Source organism: Argiope bruennichi, chromosome 7 (genome assembly GCF_947563725.1).
Source record: "Argiope bruennichi chromosome 7, qqArgBrue1.1, whole genome shotgun sequence".
NCBI classification, from domain to species: domain Eukaryota; kingdom Metazoa; phylum Arthropoda; class Arachnida; order Araneae; family Araneidae; genus Argiope; species Argiope bruennichi.
This window is the reverse complement of record NC_079157.1, coordinates 11177494-11195927: the sequence shown is the minus strand read 5'-3', so window position 1 is coordinate 11195927 and position 18434 is coordinate 11177494. Positions and strand designations below refer to the sequence as shown.

At 42.9% G+C, this 18434-nt stretch overlaps 24 non-coding genes across 24 annotated transcripts; all 24 read left to right on the top strand.

The window, feature by feature from the left end:
- The first annotated feature begins 402 nt into the window (after window positions 1-402).
- On the top strand, window positions 403-474 carry Trnad-guc (transfer RNA aspartic acid (anticodon GUC)). The gene has a single exon. It is a non-coding gene; the product is annotated as a tRNA-Asp (tRNA).
- A 298-nt stretch (window positions 475-772) lies between these two features.
- Trnad-guc (transfer RNA aspartic acid (anticodon GUC)) lies at window positions 773-844 on the top strand. Its single transcript has one exon. It is a non-coding gene; the product is annotated as a tRNA-Asp (tRNA).
- Window positions 845-1065: 221 nt separating this feature from the next.
- Window positions 1066-1138, top strand: Trnaf-gaa (transfer RNA phenylalanine (anticodon GAA)). Its single transcript has one exon. It is a non-coding gene; the product is annotated as a tRNA-Phe (tRNA).
- A 685-nt stretch (window positions 1139-1823) lies between these two features.
- On the top strand, window positions 1824-1896 carry Trnaf-gaa (transfer RNA phenylalanine (anticodon GAA)). Its single transcript has one exon. It is a non-coding gene; the product is annotated as a tRNA-Phe (tRNA).
- A 1514-nt stretch (window positions 1897-3410) lies between these two features.
- Trnad-guc (transfer RNA aspartic acid (anticodon GUC)) lies at window positions 3411-3482 on the top strand. The gene has a single exon. It is a non-coding gene; the product is annotated as a tRNA-Asp (tRNA).
- A 674-nt stretch (window positions 3483-4156) lies between these two features.
- Window positions 4157-4228, top strand: Trnad-guc (transfer RNA aspartic acid (anticodon GUC)). Its single transcript has one exon. It is a non-coding gene; the product is annotated as a tRNA-Asp (tRNA).
- Window positions 4229-4526: 298 nt separating this feature from the next.
- Window positions 4527-4598, top strand: Trnad-guc (transfer RNA aspartic acid (anticodon GUC)). The gene has a single exon. It is a non-coding gene; the product is annotated as a tRNA-Asp (tRNA).
- Window positions 4599-5648: 1050 nt separating this feature from the next.
- On the top strand, window positions 5649-5720 carry Trnad-guc (transfer RNA aspartic acid (anticodon GUC)). The gene has a single exon. It is a non-coding gene; the product is annotated as a tRNA-Asp (tRNA).
- Window positions 5721-6311: 591 nt separating this feature from the next.
- On the top strand, window positions 6312-6384 carry Trnaf-gaa (transfer RNA phenylalanine (anticodon GAA)). Its single transcript has one exon. It is a non-coding gene; the product is annotated as a tRNA-Phe (tRNA).
- A 1431-nt stretch (window positions 6385-7815) lies between these two features.
- On the top strand, window positions 7816-7888 carry Trnaf-gaa (transfer RNA phenylalanine (anticodon GAA)). Its single transcript has one exon. It is a non-coding gene; the product is annotated as a tRNA-Phe (tRNA).
- A 10-nt stretch (window positions 7889-7898) lies between these two features.
- Window positions 7899-7970, top strand: Trnad-guc (transfer RNA aspartic acid (anticodon GUC)). Its single transcript has one exon. It is a non-coding gene; the product is annotated as a tRNA-Asp (tRNA).
- Window positions 7971-8943: 973 nt separating this feature from the next.
- On the top strand, window positions 8944-9016 carry Trnaf-gaa (transfer RNA phenylalanine (anticodon GAA)). The gene has a single exon. It is a non-coding gene; the product is annotated as a tRNA-Phe (tRNA).
- Window positions 9017-9026: 10 nt separating this feature from the next.
- Window positions 9027-9098, top strand: Trnad-guc (transfer RNA aspartic acid (anticodon GUC)). The gene has a single exon. It is a non-coding gene; the product is annotated as a tRNA-Asp (tRNA).
- Window positions 9099-9689: 591 nt separating this feature from the next.
- On the top strand, window positions 9690-9762 carry Trnaf-gaa (transfer RNA phenylalanine (anticodon GAA)). Its single transcript has one exon. It is a non-coding gene; the product is annotated as a tRNA-Phe (tRNA).
- Window positions 9763-10071: 309 nt separating this feature from the next.
- Trnaf-gaa (transfer RNA phenylalanine (anticodon GAA)) lies at window positions 10072-10144 on the top strand. The gene has a single exon. It is a non-coding gene; the product is annotated as a tRNA-Phe (tRNA).
- A 297-nt stretch (window positions 10145-10441) lies between these two features.
- Window positions 10442-10514, top strand: Trnaf-gaa (transfer RNA phenylalanine (anticodon GAA)). Its single transcript has one exon. It is a non-coding gene; the product is annotated as a tRNA-Phe (tRNA).
- A 309-nt stretch (window positions 10515-10823) lies between these two features.
- Trnaf-gaa (transfer RNA phenylalanine (anticodon GAA)) lies at window positions 10824-10896 on the top strand. Its single transcript has one exon. It is a non-coding gene; the product is annotated as a tRNA-Phe (tRNA).
- A 1055-nt stretch (window positions 10897-11951) lies between these two features.
- Trnaf-gaa (transfer RNA phenylalanine (anticodon GAA)) lies at window positions 11952-12024 on the top strand. Its single transcript has one exon. It is a non-coding gene; the product is annotated as a tRNA-Phe (tRNA).
- Window positions 12025-12034: 10 nt separating this feature from the next.
- Trnad-guc (transfer RNA aspartic acid (anticodon GUC)) lies at window positions 12035-12106 on the top strand. Its single transcript has one exon. It is a non-coding gene; the product is annotated as a tRNA-Asp (tRNA).
- Window positions 12107-13067: 961 nt separating this feature from the next.
- Trnaf-gaa (transfer RNA phenylalanine (anticodon GAA)) lies at window positions 13068-13140 on the top strand. The gene has a single exon. It is a non-coding gene; the product is annotated as a tRNA-Phe (tRNA).
- A 10-nt stretch (window positions 13141-13150) lies between these two features.
- Window positions 13151-13222, top strand: Trnad-guc (transfer RNA aspartic acid (anticodon GUC)). The gene has a single exon. It is a non-coding gene; the product is annotated as a tRNA-Asp (tRNA).
- Window positions 13223-13526: 304 nt separating this feature from the next.
- Window positions 13527-13598, top strand: Trnad-guc (transfer RNA aspartic acid (anticodon GUC)). The gene has a single exon. It is a non-coding gene; the product is annotated as a tRNA-Asp (tRNA).
- Window positions 13599-15036: 1438 nt separating this feature from the next.
- On the top strand, window positions 15037-15108 carry Trnad-guc (transfer RNA aspartic acid (anticodon GUC)). Its single transcript has one exon. It is a non-coding gene; the product is annotated as a tRNA-Asp (tRNA).
- Window positions 15109-15412: 304 nt separating this feature from the next.
- On the top strand, window positions 15413-15484 carry Trnad-guc (transfer RNA aspartic acid (anticodon GUC)). Its single transcript has one exon. It is a non-coding gene; the product is annotated as a tRNA-Asp (tRNA).
- The last annotated feature ends 2950 nt before the right edge of the window (window positions 15485-18434 follow it).

Genomic DNA, 18434 nt, shown 5'->3' with positions numbered 1-18434 from the left:
ATCCCGGGTTTCGGCAAGCGTAACTGTCCTCGGTAGTATAGTGGTCAGTATCCTCGACTGTCACGCGGGAGACCGGGGTTCGATTCCCCGCCGGGGAGTTTGCTATATTTCTTTAATCTTTTTATTTTTATTGGATAACACTAATAATTCTACATGTGCGCTTTCGATTGACTTTAGAAATCTTGACAAACCACATTCGCTGAGTAACACAATTCTTTATTAGATGTATCTTCTCTCGTCCTTTTATGAACAAATAACATCTTGCTGATTCTTTCCAATTTCATTCTGGTAAAGCTGCTTTCCGATTTCTCCTAGGCGTGCCGAAATAGCTCAGTTGGGAGAGCGTTAGACTGAAGATGTAAAGGTCCCTGGTTCGATACCGGGTTTCGGCAAGCTTAACTGTCCTCGGTAGTATAGTGGTCAGTATCCCCGCCTGTCACGCGGGAGACCGGGGTTCGATTCCCCGCCGGGGAGTTTGCGATATTTCTTTAATATTTTTATTGGATAACACTAATAATTCTAAATGTGCTCTTTCGATTTACTTTAGAAATCTTGACAAATCACATTCGCTGAGTAACACAATTCTTCCTTAGATGTATCTTCTCTCGTCCTTTTATGAACAAATAACATCTTGCTTATTCTTTCCAGTTTCATTCTCATAAGGCTGCTTTCCGATTTCTCCTAGGCGTGCCGAAATAGCTCAGTTGGGAGAGCGTTAGACTGAAGATCTAACGGTCCCTATTTCGATCCCGGGTTTCGGCAAGCGTAACTGTCCTCGGTAGTATAGTGGTCAGTATCCCCGCCTGTCACGCGGGAGACCGGGGTTCGATTCCCCGCCGGGGAGCTTGCCATATAACATTAATCTTTATATTTTTATTAGATAACACTAATAATTCTACATGTGCGCTTTCGATTGACTTTAGAAATCTCGACAAACCACATTCGCTGAGTAACACAATTCTTCCTTAGATGTATATTATCTCGTCATTTTATGAACAAATAACATCTTGCTGATTCTTTCCAGTTTCATTCTGGTAAAGCTGCTTTCCGATTTCTCCTAGGCGTGCCGAAATAGCTCAGTTGGGAGAGCGTTAGACTGAAGATCTAAAGGTCCCTGGTTCGATCCCGGGTTTCGGCAAGCGTAACTGTCCTCGGTAGTATAGTGGTCAGTATCCCCGCCTGTCACGCGGGAGACCGGGGTTCGATTCCCCGACGGGGAGTTTGCGATATAACATTAATCTTTATATTTTTATTTTTATTTTTATTGGATAACACTAATAATTCTACATGTGCGCTTTCGATTGACTTTAGAAATCTTGACAAACCACATTCGCTGAGTAACACAATTCTTTATTAGATGTATCTTCTCTCGTCCTTTTATGAACAAATAACATCTTGCTGATTCTTTCCAATTTCATTCTGGTAAAGCTGCTTTCCGATTTCTCCTAGGGGTGCCGAAATAGCTCAGTTGGGAGAGCGTTAGACTGAAGATGTAAAGGTCCCTGGTTCGATCCCGGGTTTCGGCAAGCGTAACTGTCCTAGGTAGTATAGTGGTCAATATCCCCGCCTGTCACGCGGGAGACCGGGGTTCGATTCCCCGACGGAGAGTTTGCGATATTTCTTTAATATTTTTATTGGATAACACTAATAATTCTACATGTGCGCTTTCGATTGACTTTAGAAATCTTGACAAACCACATTCGCTGAGTAACACAATTCTTTATTAGATGTATCTTCTCTCGTCCTTTTATGAACAAATAACATCTTGCTGATTCTTTCCAATTTCATTCTGGTAAAGCTGCTTTCCGATTTCTCCTAGGCGTGCCGAAATAGCTCAGTTGGGAGAGCGTTAGACTGAAGATCTAAAGGTCCCTGGTTCGATCCCGGGTTTCGGCAAGCGTAACTGTCCTCGGTAGTATAATGGTCAGTATCCCCGCCTGTCACGCGGGAGACCGGGGTTCGATTCCCCGCCGGGGAGTTTGCGATATATCAATAATCTTTTTATTTTTATTGGATAACACTAATAATTCTACCTGTGCGCTTTCGATTGACTTTAGAAATCTTGACAAACCACATTCGCTGAGTAACACAATTCTTTATTAGATGTATCTTCTCTCGTCCTTTTATGAACAAATAACATCTTGCTGATTCTTTCCAATTTCATTCTGGTAAAGCTGCTTTCCGATTTCTCCTAGGCGTGCCGAAATAGCTCAGTTGGGAGAGCGTTAGACTGAAGATCTAGATGTCCCTGGTTCGATCCTGGGTGTTGGCAAGCGTAACTATCCTCGGTAGTATAGTGGTCAGTATCCCCGCCTGTCCTCCGGGAGACCGGGGTTCGATTCCCTGCCGGGGAGTTTGTGATATATCAATAATCTTTTTATTTTTATTGGATAACACTAATAATTCTACATGTGCGCTTTCGATTGACTTTAGAAATCTTGACAAACCACATTCGCTGAGTAACACAATTCTTCCTTAGATGTATCTTCTCTCGTCCTTTTATGAACAAATAACATCTTGCTGATTCTTTCCAATTTCATTCTGGTAAAGCTGCTTTCCGATTTCCCCTAGGCGTGCCGAAATAGCTCAGTTGGGAGAGCGTTAGACTGAAGATCTAAAGGTCCCTGGTTCGATCCCGAGTTTCGGCAAGCGTAACTGTCCTCGGTAGTATAGTGGTCAGTATCCCCGCCTGTCACGCGGGAGACCGGGGTTCGATTCCCCGCCGTCGAGTTTCCCATGTTTCTTTAATCTTTTTATTTTTATTGGATAACACTAATAATTCTACATGTGCGCTTTCGATTGACTTTAGAAATCTTGACAAACCACATTCGCTGAGTAACACAATTCTTTATTAGATGTATCTTCTCTCGTCCTTTTATGAACAAATAACATCTTGCTGATTCTTTCCAATTTCATTCTGGTAAAGCTGCTTTCCGATTTCTCCTAGGCGTGCCGAAATAGCTCAGTTGGGAGAGCGTTAGACTGAAGATGTAACGGTCCCTGGTTCGATCCCGGGTTTCGGCAAGCGTAACTGTCCTCGGTAGTATAGTGGTCAGTATCCTCGACTGTCACGCGGGAGACCGGGGTTCGATTCCCCGCCGGGCAGTTTGCTATATTTCTTTAATCTTTTTATTTTTATTGGATAACACTAATAATTCTACATGTGCGCTTTCGATTGACTTTAGAAATCTTGACAAACCACATTCGCTGAGTAACACAATTCTTTATTAGATGTATCTTCTCTCGTCCTTTTATGAACAAATAACATCTTGCTGATTCTTTCCAATTTCATTCTGGTAAAGCTGCTTTCCGATTTCTCCTAGGCGTGCCGAAATAGCTCAGTTGGGAGAGCGTTAGACTGAAGATGTAAAGGTCCCTGGTTCGATACCGGGTTTCGGCAAGCTTAACTGTCCTCGGTAGTATAGTGGTCAGTATCCCCGCCTGTCACGCGGGAGACCGGGGTTCGATTCCCCGCCGGGGAGTTTGCGATATTTCTTTAATATTTTTATTGGATAACACTAATAATTCTACATGTGCGCTTTCGATTGACTTTAGAAATCTTGACAAACCACATTCGCTGAGTAACACAATTCTTCCTTAGATGTATCTTCTCTCGTCCTTTTATGAACAAATAAAATCTTGCTGATTTTTTCCAATTTCATTCTGGTAAAGCTGCTTTCCGATTTCTCCTAGGCGTGCCGAAATAGTTCAGTTGGGCGAGCGTTAGACTGAAGATCTAAAGGTCCCTGGTTCGATACCGGGTTTCGGCAAGCGTAACTGTCCTCGGTAGTATAGTGGTCCGTATCCCCGCCTGTCACGCGGGAGACCGGGGTTCGATTCCCCGCCGGGGAGTTTGTGATATATCAATAATCTTTTTATTTTTATTGGATAACACTAATAATTCTACATGTGCGCTTTCGATTGACTTTAGAAATCTTGACAAACCACATTCGCTGAGTAACACGATTCTTTATTAGATGTATCTTCTCTCGTCCTTTTATGAACAAATAACATCTTGCTGATTCTTTCCAATTTCATTCTGGTAAAGCTGCTTTCCGATTTCTCCTAGGCGTGCCGAAATAGCTCAGTTGGGAGAGCGTTAGACTGAAGATCTAAAGGTCCCTGGTTCGATCCCGCGTTTCGGCAAGCTTAACTGTCCTCGGTAGTATAGTGGTCAGTATCCCCGCCTGTCACGCGGGAGACCGGGGTTCGATTCCCCGCCGGGGAGTTTGCGATATTTCTTTAATATTTTTATTGGATAACACTAATAATTCTAAATGTGCTCTTTCGATTTACTTTAGAAATCTTGACAAATCACATTCGCTGAGTAACACAATTCTTCCTTAGATGTGTCTTCTCTCGTCCTTTTATGAACAAATAACATCTTGCTGATTCTTTCCAGTTTCATTCTCATAAGGCTGCTTTCCGATTTCTCCTAGGCGTGCCGAAATAGCTCAGTTGGGAGAGCGTTAGACTGAAGATCTAACGGTCCCTATTTCGATCCCGGGTTTCGGCAAGCGTAACTGTCCTCGGTAGTATAGTGGTCAGTATCCCCGCCTGTCACGCGGGAGACCGGGGTTCGATTCCCCGCCGGGGAGTTTGCTATATTTCTTTAATATTTTTATTGGATAACACTAATAATTCTACATGTGCGCTTTCGATTGACTTTAGAAATCTTGACAAACCACATTCGCTGAGTAACACAATTCTTTATTAGATGTATCTTCTCTCGTCCTTTTATGAACAAATAACATCTTGCTGATTCTTTCCAATTTCATTCTGGTAAAGCTGCTTTCCGATTTCTCCTAGGCGTGCCGAAATAAATCAGTTGGAAGAGCGTTAGACTGAATATCTAAAGGTCCCTGGTTCGATCCCGGGTTTCGGCAAGCGTAACTGTCCTCGGTAGTATAGTGGTCAGTATCCTCGACTGTCACGCGGGAGACCGGGGTTCGATTCCCCGCCGGGGAGTTTGCTATATTTCTTTAATCTTTTTATTTTTATTGGATAACACTAATAATTCTACATGTGCGCTTTCGATTGACTTTAGAAATCTTGACAAACCACATTCGCTGAGTAACACAATTCTTTATTAGATGTATCTTCTCTCGTCCTTTTATGAACAAATAACATCTTGCTGATTCTTTCCAATTTCATTTTGGTAAAGCTGCTTTCCGATTTCTCCTAGGCGTGCCGAAATAGCTCAGTTGGGAGAGCGTTAGACTGAAGATGTAAAGGTCCCTTGTTCGATACCGGGTTTCGGCAAGCGTAACTGTCCTCGGTAGTATAGTGGTCCGTATCCCCGCCTGTCACGCGGGAGACCGGGGTTCGATTCCCCGCCGGGGAGTTTGTGATATATCAATAATCTTTTTATTTTTATTGGATAACACTAATAATTCTACATGTGCGCTTTCGATTGACTTTAGAAATCTTGACAAACCACATTCGCTGAGTAACACGATTCTTTATTAGATGTATCTTCTCTCGTCCTTTTATGAACAAATAACATCTTGCTGATTCTTTCCAATTTCATTCTGGTAAAGCTGCTTTCCGATTTCTCCTAGGCGTGCCGAAATAGCTCAGTTGGGAGAGCGTTAGACTGAAGATCTAAAGGTCCCTGGTTCGATCCCGCGTTTCGGCAAGCTTAACTGTCCTCGGTAGTATAGTGGTCAGTATCCCCGCCTGTCACGCGGGAGACCGGGGTTCGATTCCCCGCCGGGGAGTTTGCGATATTTCTTTAATATTTTTATTGGATAACACTAATAATTCTAAATGTGCTCTTTCGATTTACTTTAGAAATCTTGACAAATCACATTCGCTGAGTAACACAATTCTTCCTTAGATGTATCTTCTCTCGTCCTTTTATGAACAAATAACATCTTGCTGATTCTTTCCAGTTTCATTCTCATAAGGCTGCTTTCCGATTTCTCCTAGGCGTGCCGAAATAGCTCAGTTGGGAGAGCGTTAGACTGAAGATCTAACGGTCCCTATTTCGATCCCGGGTTTCGGCAAGCGTAACTGTCCTCGGTAGTATAGTGGTCAGTATCCCCGCCTGTCACGCGGGAGACCGGGGTTCGATTCCCCGCTGGGGAGCTTGCGATATAACATTAATCTTTCTATTTTTATTAGATAACACTAATAATTCTACATGTGCGCTTTCGATTGACTTTAGAAATCTCGACAAACCACATTCGCTGAGTAACACAATTCTTCCTTAGATGTATATTATCTCGTCATTTTATGAACAAATAACATCTTGCTGATTCTTTCCAGTTTCATTCTGGTAAAGCTGCTTTCCGATTTCTCCTAGGCGTGCCGAAATAGCTCAGTTGGGAGAGCGTTAGACTGAAGATCTAAAGGTCCCTGGTTCGATCCCGGGTTTCGGCAAGCGTAACTGTCCTCGGTAGTATAGTGGTCAGTATCCCCGCCTGTCACGCGGGAGACCGGGGTTCGATTCCCCGACGGGGAGTTTGCGATATAACATTAATCTTTTTATTTTTATTTTTATTTTTATTGGATAACACTAATAATTTTACATGTGCGCTTTCGATTGACTTTAGAAATCTTGACAAACCACATTCGCTGAGTAACACAATTCTTTATTAGATGTATCTTCTCTCGTCCTTTTATGAACAAATAACATCTTGCTGATTCTTTCCAATTTCATTCTGGTAAAGCTGCTTTCCGATTTCTCCTAGGGGTGCCGAAATAGCTCAGTTGGGAGAGCGTTAGACTGAAGATGTAAAGGTCCCTGGTTCGATCCCGGGTTTCGGCAAGCGTAGCTGTCCTAGGTAGTATAGTGGTCAATATCCCCGCCTGTCACGCGGGAGACCGGGGTTCGATTCCCCGACGGAGAGTTTGCGATATTTCTTTAATATTTTTATTGGATAACACTAATAATTCTACATGTGCGCTTTCGATTGACTTTAGAAATCTTGACAAACCACATTCGCTGAGTAACACAATTCTTTATTAGATGTATCTTCTCTCGTCCTTTTATGAACAAATAACATCTTGCTGATTCTTTCCAATTTCATTCTGGTAAAGCTGCTTTCCGATTTCTCCTAGGCGTGCCGAAATAGCTCAGTTGGGAGAGCGTTAGACTGAAGATCTAGAGGTCCCTGGTTCGATCCCGGGTGTTGGCAAGCGTAACTATCCTCGGTAGTATAGTGGTCAGTATCCCCGCCTGTCCTCCGGGAGACCGGGGTTCGATTCCCCTCCGGGGAGTTTGTGATATATCAATAATCTTTTTATTTTTATTGGATAACACTAATAATTCTACATGTGCGCTTTCGATTGACTTTAGAAATCTTGACAAACCACATTCGCTGAGTAACACAATTCTTCCTTAGATGTATCTTCTCTCGTCCTTTTATGAACAAATAACATCTTGCTGATTCTTTCCAATTTCATTCTGGTAAAGCTGCTTTCCGATTTCCCCTAGGCGTGCCGAAATAGCTCAGTTGGGAGAGCGTTAGACTGAAGATCTAGAGGTCCCTGGTTCGATCCCGGGTGTTGGCAAGCGTAACTATCCTCGGTAGTATAGTGGTCAGTATCCCCGCCTGTCCTCCGGGAGACCGGGGTTCGATTCCCCTCCGGGGAGTTTGCGATATTTCTTTAATATTTTTATTGGATAACACTAATAATTCTACATGTGCGCTTTCGATTGACTTTAGAAATCTTGACAAACCACATTCGCTGAGTAACACAATTCTTTATTAGATGTATCTTCTCTCGTCCTTTTATGAACAAATAACATCTTGCTGATTCTTTCCAATTTCATTCTGGTAAAGCTGCTTTCCGATTTCTCCTAGGCGTGCCGAAATAGCTCAGTTGGGAGAGCGTTAGACTGAAGATCTAAAGGTCCCTGGTTCGATCCCGGGTTTCGGCAAGCGTAACTGTCCTCGGTAGTATAGTGGTCAGTATCCCCGCCTGTCACGCGGGAGACCGGGGTTCGATTCCCCGCCGGGGAGTTTGCGATATATCAATAATCTTTTTATTTTTATTGGATAACACTAATAATTCTACCTGTGCGCTTTCGATTGACTTTAGAAATCTTGACAAACCACATTCGCTGAGTAACACAATTCTTTATTAGATGTATCTTCTCTCGTCCTTTTATGAACAAATAACATCTTGCTGATTCTTTCCAATTTCATTCTGGTAAAGCTGCTTTCCGATTTCTCCTAGGCGTGCCGAAATAGCTCAGTTGGGAGAGCGTTAGACTGAAGATCTAGAGGTCCCTGGTTCGATCCCGGGTGTTGGCAAGCGTAACTATCCTCGGTAGTATAGTGGTCAGTATCCCCGCCTGTCCTCCGGGAGACCGGGGTTCGATTCCCCTCCGGGGAGTTTGTGATATATCAATAATCTTTTTATTTTTATTGGATAACACTAATAATTCTACATGTGCGCTTTCGATTGACTTTAGAAATCTTGACAAACCACATTCGCTGAGTAACACAATTCTTCCTTAGATGTATCTTCTCTCGTCCTTTTATGAACAAATAACATCTTGCTGATTCTTTCCAATTTCATTCTGGTAAAGCTGCTTTCCGATTTCCCCTAGGCGTGCCGAAATAGCTCAGTTGGGAGAGCGTTAGACTGAAGATCTAAAGGTCCCTGGTTCGATCCCGAGTTTCGGCAAGCGTAACTGTCCTCGGTAGTATAGTGGTCAGTATCCCCGCCTGTCACGCGGGAGACCGGGGTTCGATTCCCCGCCGTCGAGTTTCCTATGTTTCTTTAATCTTTTTATTTTTATTGGATAACACTAATAATTCTACATGTGCGCTTTCGATTGACTTTAGAAATCTTGACAAACCACATTCGCTGAGTAACACAATTCTTTATTAGATGTATCTTCTCTCGTCCTTTTATGAACAAATAACATCTTGCTGATTCTTTCCAATTTCATTCTGGTAAAGCTGCTTTCCGATTTCTCCTAGGCGTGCCGAAATAGCTTAGTTGGGAGAGCGTTAGACTGAAGATCTAAAGGTCCCTGGTTCGATCCCGGGTTTCGGCAAGCGTAACTGTCCTCGGTAGTATAGTGGTCAGTATCCCCGCCTGTCACGCGGGAGACCGGGGTTCGATTCCCCGCCGGGGAGTTTGCGATATATCAATAATCTTTTTATTTTTATTGGATAACACTAATAATTCTACCTGTGCGCTTTCGATTGACTTTAGAAATCTTGACAAACCACATTCGCTGAGTAACACAATTCTTTATTAGATGTATCTTCTCTCGTCCTTTTATGAACAAATAACATCTTGCTGATTCTTTCCAATTTCATTCTGGTAAAGCTGCTTTCCGATTTCTCCTAGGCGTGCCGAAATAGCTCAGTTGGGAGAGCGTTAGACTGAAGATGTAAAGGTCCCTGGTTCGATCCCGGGTTTCGGCAAGCGTAACTGTCCTCGGTAGTATAGTGGTCAGTATCCCCGCCTGTCACGCTCGAGACCGTGGTTCGATTCCCCGCCGGGGAGTTTGTGATATATCAATAATCTTTTTATTGGATAACACTAATAATTCTACATGTGCGCTTTCGATTGACTTTAGAAATCTTGACAAACCACATTCGCTGAGTAACACAATTCTTTATTAGATGTATCTTCTCTCGTCCTTTTATGAACAAATAAAATCTTGCTGATTCTTTCCAATTTCATTCTTTTAAAGCTGCTTTCCGATTTCTGCTAGGCGTGCCGAAATAGCTCAGTTGGGAGAGCGTTAGACTGAAGATCTAAAGGTTCCTGGTTCGATCCCGGGTTTCGGCAAGCGTAACTGTCCTCGGTAGTATAGTGGTCAGTATCCCCGCCTGTCACGCGGGAGACCGGGGTTCGATTCCCCGACGGGGAGTTTGCGATATAACATAAATCTTTTTATTTTTATTTTTATTGGATAACACTAATAATTCTACATGTGCTCTTTCGATTTACTTTAGAAATCTTGACAAATCACATTCGTTGAGTAACACAATTCTTCCTTAGATGTATCTTCTCTCGTCCTTTTATGAACAAATAACATCTTGCTGATTCTTTCCAGTTTCATTCTCATAAAGCTGCTTTCCGATTTCTCCTAGGCGTGCCGAAATAGCTCAGTTGGGAGAGCGTTAGACTGAAGATCTAAAGGTCCCTGGTTCGATCCCGGGTTTCGGCAAGCGTAATTGTCCTCGGTAGTATAGTGGTCAGTATCCCCGCCTGTCACGCTCGAGACCGTGGTTCGATTCCCCGCCGGGGAGTTTGTGATATATCAATAATCTTTTTATTGGATAACACTAATAATTCTACATGTGCGCTTTCGATTGACTTTAGAAATCTTGACAAACCACATTCGCTGAGTAACACAATTCTTTATTAGATGTATCTTCTCTCGTCCTTTTATGAACAAATAAAATCTTGCTGATTCTTTCCAATTTCATTCTTTTAAAGCTGCTTTCCGATTTCTGCTAGGCGTGCCGAAATAGCTCAGTTGGGAGAGCGTTAGACTGAAGATCTAAAGGTTCCTGGTTCGATCCCGGGTTTCGGCAAGCGTAACTGTCCTCGGTAGTATAGTGGTCAGTATCCCCGCCTGTCACGCGGGAGACCGGGGTTCGATTCCCCGACGGGGAGTTTGCGATATAACATAAATCTTTTTATTTTTATTTTTATTGGATAACACTAATAATTCTACATGTGCTCTTTCGATTTACTTTAGAAATCTTGACAAATCACATTCGTTGAGTAACACAATTCTTCCTTAGATGTATCTTCTCTCGTCCTTTTATGAACAAATAACATCTTGCTGATTCTTTCCAGTTTCATTCTCATAAAGCTGCTTTCCGATTTCTCCTAGGCGTGCCGAAATAGCTCAGTTGGGAGAGCGTTAGACTGAAGATCTAAAGGTCCCTGGTTCGATCCCGGGTTTCGGCAAGCGTAATTGTCCTCGGTAGTATAGTGGTCAGTATCCCCGCCTGTCATGCGGGAGACCGGGGTTCGATTCCCCGGCGGGGAGTTTGCGATATATCAATAATCTTTTTATTTTTATTGGTTAACACTAATAATTCTACATGTGCGTTTTCGATTGACTTTAGAAATCTTGACAAACCACATTCGCTGAGTAACACAATTCTTTATTAGATGTATCTTCTCTCGTCCTTTTATGAACAAATAACATCTTGCTGATTCTTTCCAATTTCATTCTGGTAAAGCTGCTTTCCGATTTCTCCTAGGCGTGCCGAAATAGCTCAGTTGGGAGAGCGTTAGACTGAAGATCTAGAGGTCCCTGGTTCGATCCCGGGTGTTGGCAAGCGTAACTATCCTCGGTAGTATAGTGGTCAGTATCCCCGCCTGTCCTCCGGGAGACCGGGGTTCGATTCCCCTCCGGGGAGTTTGTGATATATCAATAATCTTTTTATTTTTATTGGATAACACTAATAATTCTACATGTGCGCTTTCGATTGACTTTAGAAATCTTGACAAACCACATTCGCTGAGTAACACAATTCTTCCTTAGATGTATCTTCTCTCGTCCTTTTATGAACAAATAACATCTTGCTGATTCTTTCCAATTTCATTCTGGTAAAGCTGCTTTCCGATTTCCCCTAGGCGTGCCGAAATAGCTCAGTTGGGAGAGCGTTAGACTGAAGATCTAAAGGTCCCTGGTTCGATCCCGAGTTTCGGCAAGCGTAACTGTCCTCGGTAGTATAGTGGTCAGTATCCCCGCCTGTCACGCGGGAGACCGGGGTTCGATTCCCCGCCGTCGAGTTTCCTATGTTTCTTTAATCTTTTTATTTTTATTGGATAACACTAATAATTCTACATGTGCGCTTTCGATTGACTTTAGAAATCTTGACAAACCACATTCGCTGAGTAACACAATTCTTTATTAGATGTATCTTCTCTCGTCCTTTTATGAACAAATAACATCTTGCTGATTCTTTCCAATTTCATTCTGGTAAAGCTGCTTTCTGATTTCTCCTAGGCGTGCCGAAATAGCTCAGTTGGGAGAGCGTTAGACTGAAGATCTAAAGGTCCCTGGTTCGATCCCGGGTTTCGGCAAGCGTAACTGTCCTCGGTAGTATAGTGGTCAGTATCCCCGCCTGTCACGCGGGAGACCGGGGTTCGATTCCCCGCCGGGGAGTTTGCGATATATCACTAATCTTTTTATTTTTATTGGATAACACTAATAATTCTACCTGTGCGCTTTCGATTGACTTTAGAAATCTTGACAAACCACATTCGCTGAGTAACACAATTCTTTATTAGATGTATCTTCTCTCGTCCTTTTATGAACAAATAACATCTTGCCGATTCTTTCCAATTTCATTCTGGTAAAGCTGCTTTCCGATTTCTCCTAGGCGTGCCGAAATAGCTCAGTTGGGAGAGCGTTAGACTGAAGATGTAAAGGTCCCTGGTTCGATCCCGGGTTTCGGCAAGCGTAACTGTCCTCGGTAGTATAGTGGTCAGTATCCCCGCCTGTCACGCGGGAGACCGTGTTTCGATTCCCCGCCGGGGAGTTTGTGATATATCAATAATCTTTTTATTGGATAACACTAATAATTCTACATGTGCGCTTTCGATTGACTTTAGAAATCTTGACAAACCACATTCGCTGAGTAACACAATTCTTCCTTAGATGTATCTTCTCTGGTCCTTTTATGAACAAATAACATCTTGCTGATTCTTTCCAATTTCATTCTGGTAAAGCTGCTTTCCGATTTCTCCTAGGCGTGCCGAAATAGCTCAGTTGGGAGAGCGTTAGACTGAAGATGTAAAGGTCCCTGGTTCGATCCCGGGTTTCGGCAAGCGTAGCTGTCCTCGGTAGTATAGTGGTCAGTATCCCCGCCTGTCACGCGGGAGACCGGGGTTCGATTCCCCACCGGGGAATTTGCGATATTTCTTTAATATTTTTATTGGATAACACTAATAATTCCACATGTGCGCTTTCGATTGACTTTAGAAATCTTGACAAACCACATTCGCTGAGTAACACAATTCTTCCTTAGATGTATCTTCTCTCGTCCTTTTATGAACAAATAACATCTTGCTGATTCTTTCCAATTTCATTCTGGTAAAGCTGCTTTCCGATTTCTCCTAGGCGTGCCGAAATAGCTCAGTTGGGAGAGCGTTAGACTGAAGATCTAAAGGTCCCTGGTTCGATCCCGGGTTTCGGCAAGCGTGACTGTCCTCGGTAGTATAGTGGTCAGTATCCCCGCCTGTCACGCGGGAGACCGGGGTTCGATTCCCCGCCGGGGAGTTTGCTATATTTCTTTAATCTTTTTATTTTTATTGGATAACACTAATAATTCTACATGTGCGCTTTCGATTGACTTTAGAAATCTTGACAAACCACATTCGATGAGTAACACAATTCTTCCTTAGATGTATCTTCTCTCGTCCTTTTATGAACAAATAACATCTTGCTGATTCTTTCCAATTTCATTCTGGTAAAGCTGCTTTCCGATTTCTCCTAGGCGTGCCGAAATAGCTCAGTTGGGAGAGCGTTAGACTGAAGATGTAAAGGTCCCTGGTTCGATCCCGGGTTTCGGCAAGCGTAACTGTCCTCGGTAGTATAGTGGTCAGTATCCCCGCCTGTCACGCGGGAGACCGGGGTTCGATTCCCCGCCGGGGAGTTTGTGATATATCAATAATCTTTTTATTTTTATTGGATAACACTAATAATTCTACATGTGCGCTTTCGATTGACTTTAGAAATCTTTACAAACCACATTCGCTGAGTAACACAATTCTTTATTAGATGTATCTTCTCTCGTCCTTTTATGAACAAATAACATCTTGCTGATTCTTTCCAATTTCATTCTTTTAAAGCTGCTTTCCGATTTCTGCTAGGCGTGCCGAAATAGCTCAGTTGGGAGAGCGTTAGACTGAAGATCTAAAGGTCCCTGGTTCGATCGCGGGTTTCGGCAAGCGTAACTGTCCTCGGTAGTATAGTGGTCAGTGTCCCCGCCTGTCACGCGGGAGACCGGGGTTCGATTCCCCGACGGGGAGTTTGCGATATAACATAAATCTTTTTATTTTTATTTTTATTGGATAACACTAATAATTCTACATGTGCTCTTTCGATTTACTTTAGAAATCTTGACAAATCACATTCGTTGAGTAACACAATTCTTCCTTAGATGTATCTTCTCTCGTCCTTTTATGAACAAATAACATCTTGCTGATTCTTTCCAGTTTCATTCTCATAAAGCTGCTTTCCGCTTTCTCCTAGGCGTGCCGAAATAGCTCAGTTGGGAGAGCGATAGACTGAAGATCTAAAGGTCCCTGGTTCGATCCCGGGTTTCGGCAAGCGTAACTGTCCTCGGTAGTATAGTGGTCAGTATCCCCGCCTGTCACGCGGGAGACCGGGGTTCGATTCCCCGCCGTCGAGTTTGCTATATTTCTTTAATCTTTTTATTTTTATTGGATAACACTAATAATTCTACATGTGCGCTTTCGATTGACTTTAGAAATCTTGACAAACCACATTCACTGAGTAACACAATTCTTTATTAGATGTATCTTCTCTCGTCTTTTTATGAACAAATAACATCTTGCTGATTCTTTCCAATTTCATTCTGGTAAAGCTGCTTTCCGATTTCCCCTAGGGGTGCCGAAATAGCTCAGTTGGGAGAGCGTTAGACTGAAGATGTAAAGGTCCCTGGTTCGATCCCGGGTGTTGGCAAGCGTAACTGTCCTAGGTAATATAGTGGTCAGTATCCCCGCCTGTCACGCGGGAGACCGGGGTTCGATTCCCCGCCGGGGAGTTTGTGATATATCAATAATCTTTTTATTTTTATTGGATAACACTAATAATTCTACATGTGCGCTTTCGATTGACTTTAGAAATCTTGACAAACCACATTCGCTGAGTAACACAATTCTTTATTAGATGTATCTTCTCTCGTCCTTTTATGAACAAATAACATCTTGCTGATTCTTTCCAATTTCATTCTGGTAAAGCTGCTTTCCGATTTCTCCTAGGCGTGCCGAAATAGCTCAGTTGGGAGAGCGTTAGACTGAAGATCTAAAGGTCCCTGTTTCGATCCCGGGTTTCGGCAAGCGTAACTGTCCTCGGTAGTATAGTGGTCAGTATCCCCGCCTGTCACGCGGGAGACCGGGGTTCGATTCCCCGCCGGGGAGTTTGTGATATATCAATAATCTTTTTATTTTTATTGGATAACACTAATAAATATACATGTGCGCTTTCGATTGACTTTAGAAATCTTGACAAACCACATTCGCTGAGTAACACAATTCTTTATTAGATGTATCTTCTCTCGTCCTTTTATGAACAAATAACATCTTGCTGATTCTTTCCAATTTCATTCTGGTAAAGCTGCTTTCCGATTTCTCCTAGGCGTGCCGAAATAGCTCAGTTGGGAGAGCGTTAGACTGAAGATCTAAAGGTCCCTGTTTCGATCCCGGGTTTCGGCAAGCGTAACTGTCCTCGGTAGTATAGTGGTCAGTATCCCCGCCTGTCACGCGGGAGACCGGGGTTCGATTCCCCGCCGGGGAGTTTGTGATATATCAATAATCTTTTTATTTTTATTGGATAACACTAATAAATCTACATGTGCGCTTTCGATTGACTTTAGAAATCTTGACAAACCACATTCGCTGAGTAACACAATTCTTTATTAGATGTATCTTCTCTCGTCCTTTTATGAACAAATAACATCTTGCTGATTCTTTCCAATTTCATTCTGGTAAAGCTGCTTTCCGATTTCTCCTAGGCGTGCCGAAATAGCTCAGTTGGGAGAGCGTTAGACGGAAGATCTAAAGGTCCCTGGTTCGATCCCGGGTTTCGGCAAGCGTAACTGTGCTCGGTAGTATAGTGGTCAGTATCCCCGCCTGTCACGCGGGAGACCGGGGTTCGATTCCCCGCCGTCGAGTTTGCTATATTTCTTTAATCTTTTTATTTTTATTGGATAACACTAATAATTCTACATGTGCGCTTTCGATTGACTTTAGAAATCTTGACAAACCACATTCGCTGAGTAACACAATTCTTTATTAGATGTATCTTCTCTCGTCCTTTTATGAACAAATAACATCTTGCTGATTCTTTCCAATTTCATTCTGGTAAAGCTGCTTTCCGATTTCTTCTAGGAGTGCCGAAAAAGCTCAGTTGGGAGAGCGTTAGACTGAAGATGTAAAGGTCCCTGGTTCGATCCCGGGTTTCGGCAAGCTTAACTGTCCTCGGTAGTATAGTGGCCTGTATCCCCGCCTGTCACGCGGGAGACCGGGGTTCGATTCCCCGCCGGGGAGTTTGCAATATTTCTTTAATATTTTTATTGGATAACACTAATAATTCTACATGTGCGCTTTCGATTGACTTTAGAAATCTTGACAAACCACATTCGCTGAGTAACACAATTCTTCCTTAGATGTATCTTCTCTCGTCCTTTTATGAACAAATAACATCTTGCTGATTCTTTCCAATTTCATTCTGGTAAAGCTGCTTTCCGATTTCTCCTAGGCGTGCCGAAATAGCTCAGTTGGGAGAGCGTTAGACTGAAGATCTAAAGGTCCCTGGTTCGATCCCGGTTGTTGGCAAGCGTTACTGTCCTCGGTAGTATAGTGGTCAGTATCTCCCCCTGTCACACGGGAGACCGGGGTTCGATTCCCCGCCGGGGAGTTTGCGATATTTCTTTAATATTTTTATTGGATAACACTAATAATTCTACATGTGCGCTTTCGATTGACTTTAGAAATCTTGACAAACCACATTCGCTGAGTAACACAATTCTTTATTAGATGTATCTTCTCTCGTCCTTTTATGAACAAATAACATCTTGCTGATTCTTTCCAATTTCATTCTGGTAAAGCTGCTTTCCGATTTCTCCTAGGGGTGCCGAAATAGCTCAGTTGGGAGAGCGTTAGACTGAAGATGTAAATGTCCCTGGTTCGATCCCGGGTTTCGGCAAGCGTAACTGTCCTAGGTAGTATAGTGGTCAGTATCCCCGCCTGTCACGCGGGAGAGCGGGGATCGATTCCCCGACGGGGAGTTTGCGATATTTCTTTAATATTTTTATTGTATAACACTAATAATTCTACATGTGCGCTTTCGATTGACTTTAGAAATCTTGACAAACCACATTCGCTGAGTAACACAATTCTTTATTAGATGTATCTTCTCTCGTCCTTTTATGAACAAATAACATCTTGCTGATTCTTTCCAATTTCATTCTGGTAAAGCTGCTTTCCGATTTCTCCTTGGCGTGCCGAAATAGCTCAGTTGGGAGAGCGTTATACGGAAGATCTAAAGGTCCCTGTTTCGATCCCGGGTTTCGGCAAGCGTAACTGTAATCGGTAGTATAGTGGTCAGTATCCTAGCCTGTCACGCGGGAGACCGGGGTTCGATTCCCCGCCGGGGAGTTTGCGATATATCAATAATCTTTTTATTTTTATTGGATAACACTAATAATTCTACCTGTGCGCTTTCGATTGACTTTAGAAATCTTAAAAAACCACATTCGCTGAGTAACACAATTCTTTATTAGATGTATCTTCTCTCGCCCTTTTATGAACAAATAACATCTTGCTGATTCTTTCCAATTTCATTCTGGTAAAGCTGCTTTCCAATTTCTCCTAGGCGTGCCGAAATAGCTCAGTTGGGAGAGCATTAGACTGAAGATCTAGAGGTCCCTGGTTCGATCCTGGGTGTTGGCAAGCGTAACTGTCCTCGGTAGTATAGTGGTCAGTATCCCTGCCTGTCACGCGGGAGACCGGGGTTCGATTCCCCGCCGCGGAGTTTGTGATATATCAATAATCTTTTTATTTTTATTGGATAACACTAATAATTCTACATGTGCGCTTTCGATTGACTTTAGAAATCTTGACAAACCACATTCGCTGAGTAACACAATTCTTTATTAGATGTATCTTCTCTCGTCCTTTTATGAACAAATAACATCTTGCTGATTCTTTCCAATTTCATTCTGGTAAAGCTGCTTTCCGATTTCTCCTAGGCGTGCCGAAATAGTTCAGTTGGGCGAGCGTTAGACTGAAGATCTAAAGGTCCCTGGTTCGATACCGGGTTTCGGCAAGCGTAACTGTCCTCGGTAGTATAGTGGTCAGTATCCCCGCCTGTCACGCGGGAGACCGGAGTTCGATTCCCCGCCGGGGAGTTTGTGATATATCAATAATCTTTTTATTTTTATTGGATAACACTAATAATTCTACATGTGCGCTTTCGATTGACTTTAGAAATCTTGACAAACCACATTCGCTGAGTAACACAATTATTCCTTAGATGTATCTTCTCTGGTCCTTTTATGAACAAATAACATCTTGCTGATTCTTTCCAATTTCATTCTGGTAAAGCTGCTTTCCGATTTCTCCTAGGCGTGCCGAAATAGCTCAGTTGGGAGAGCGTTAGACTGAAGATCTAGAGGTCCCTGGTTCGATCCCGGCTGTTGGCAAGCGTTACTGTCCTCGGTAGTGTAGTGGTCAGTATCCCCGCC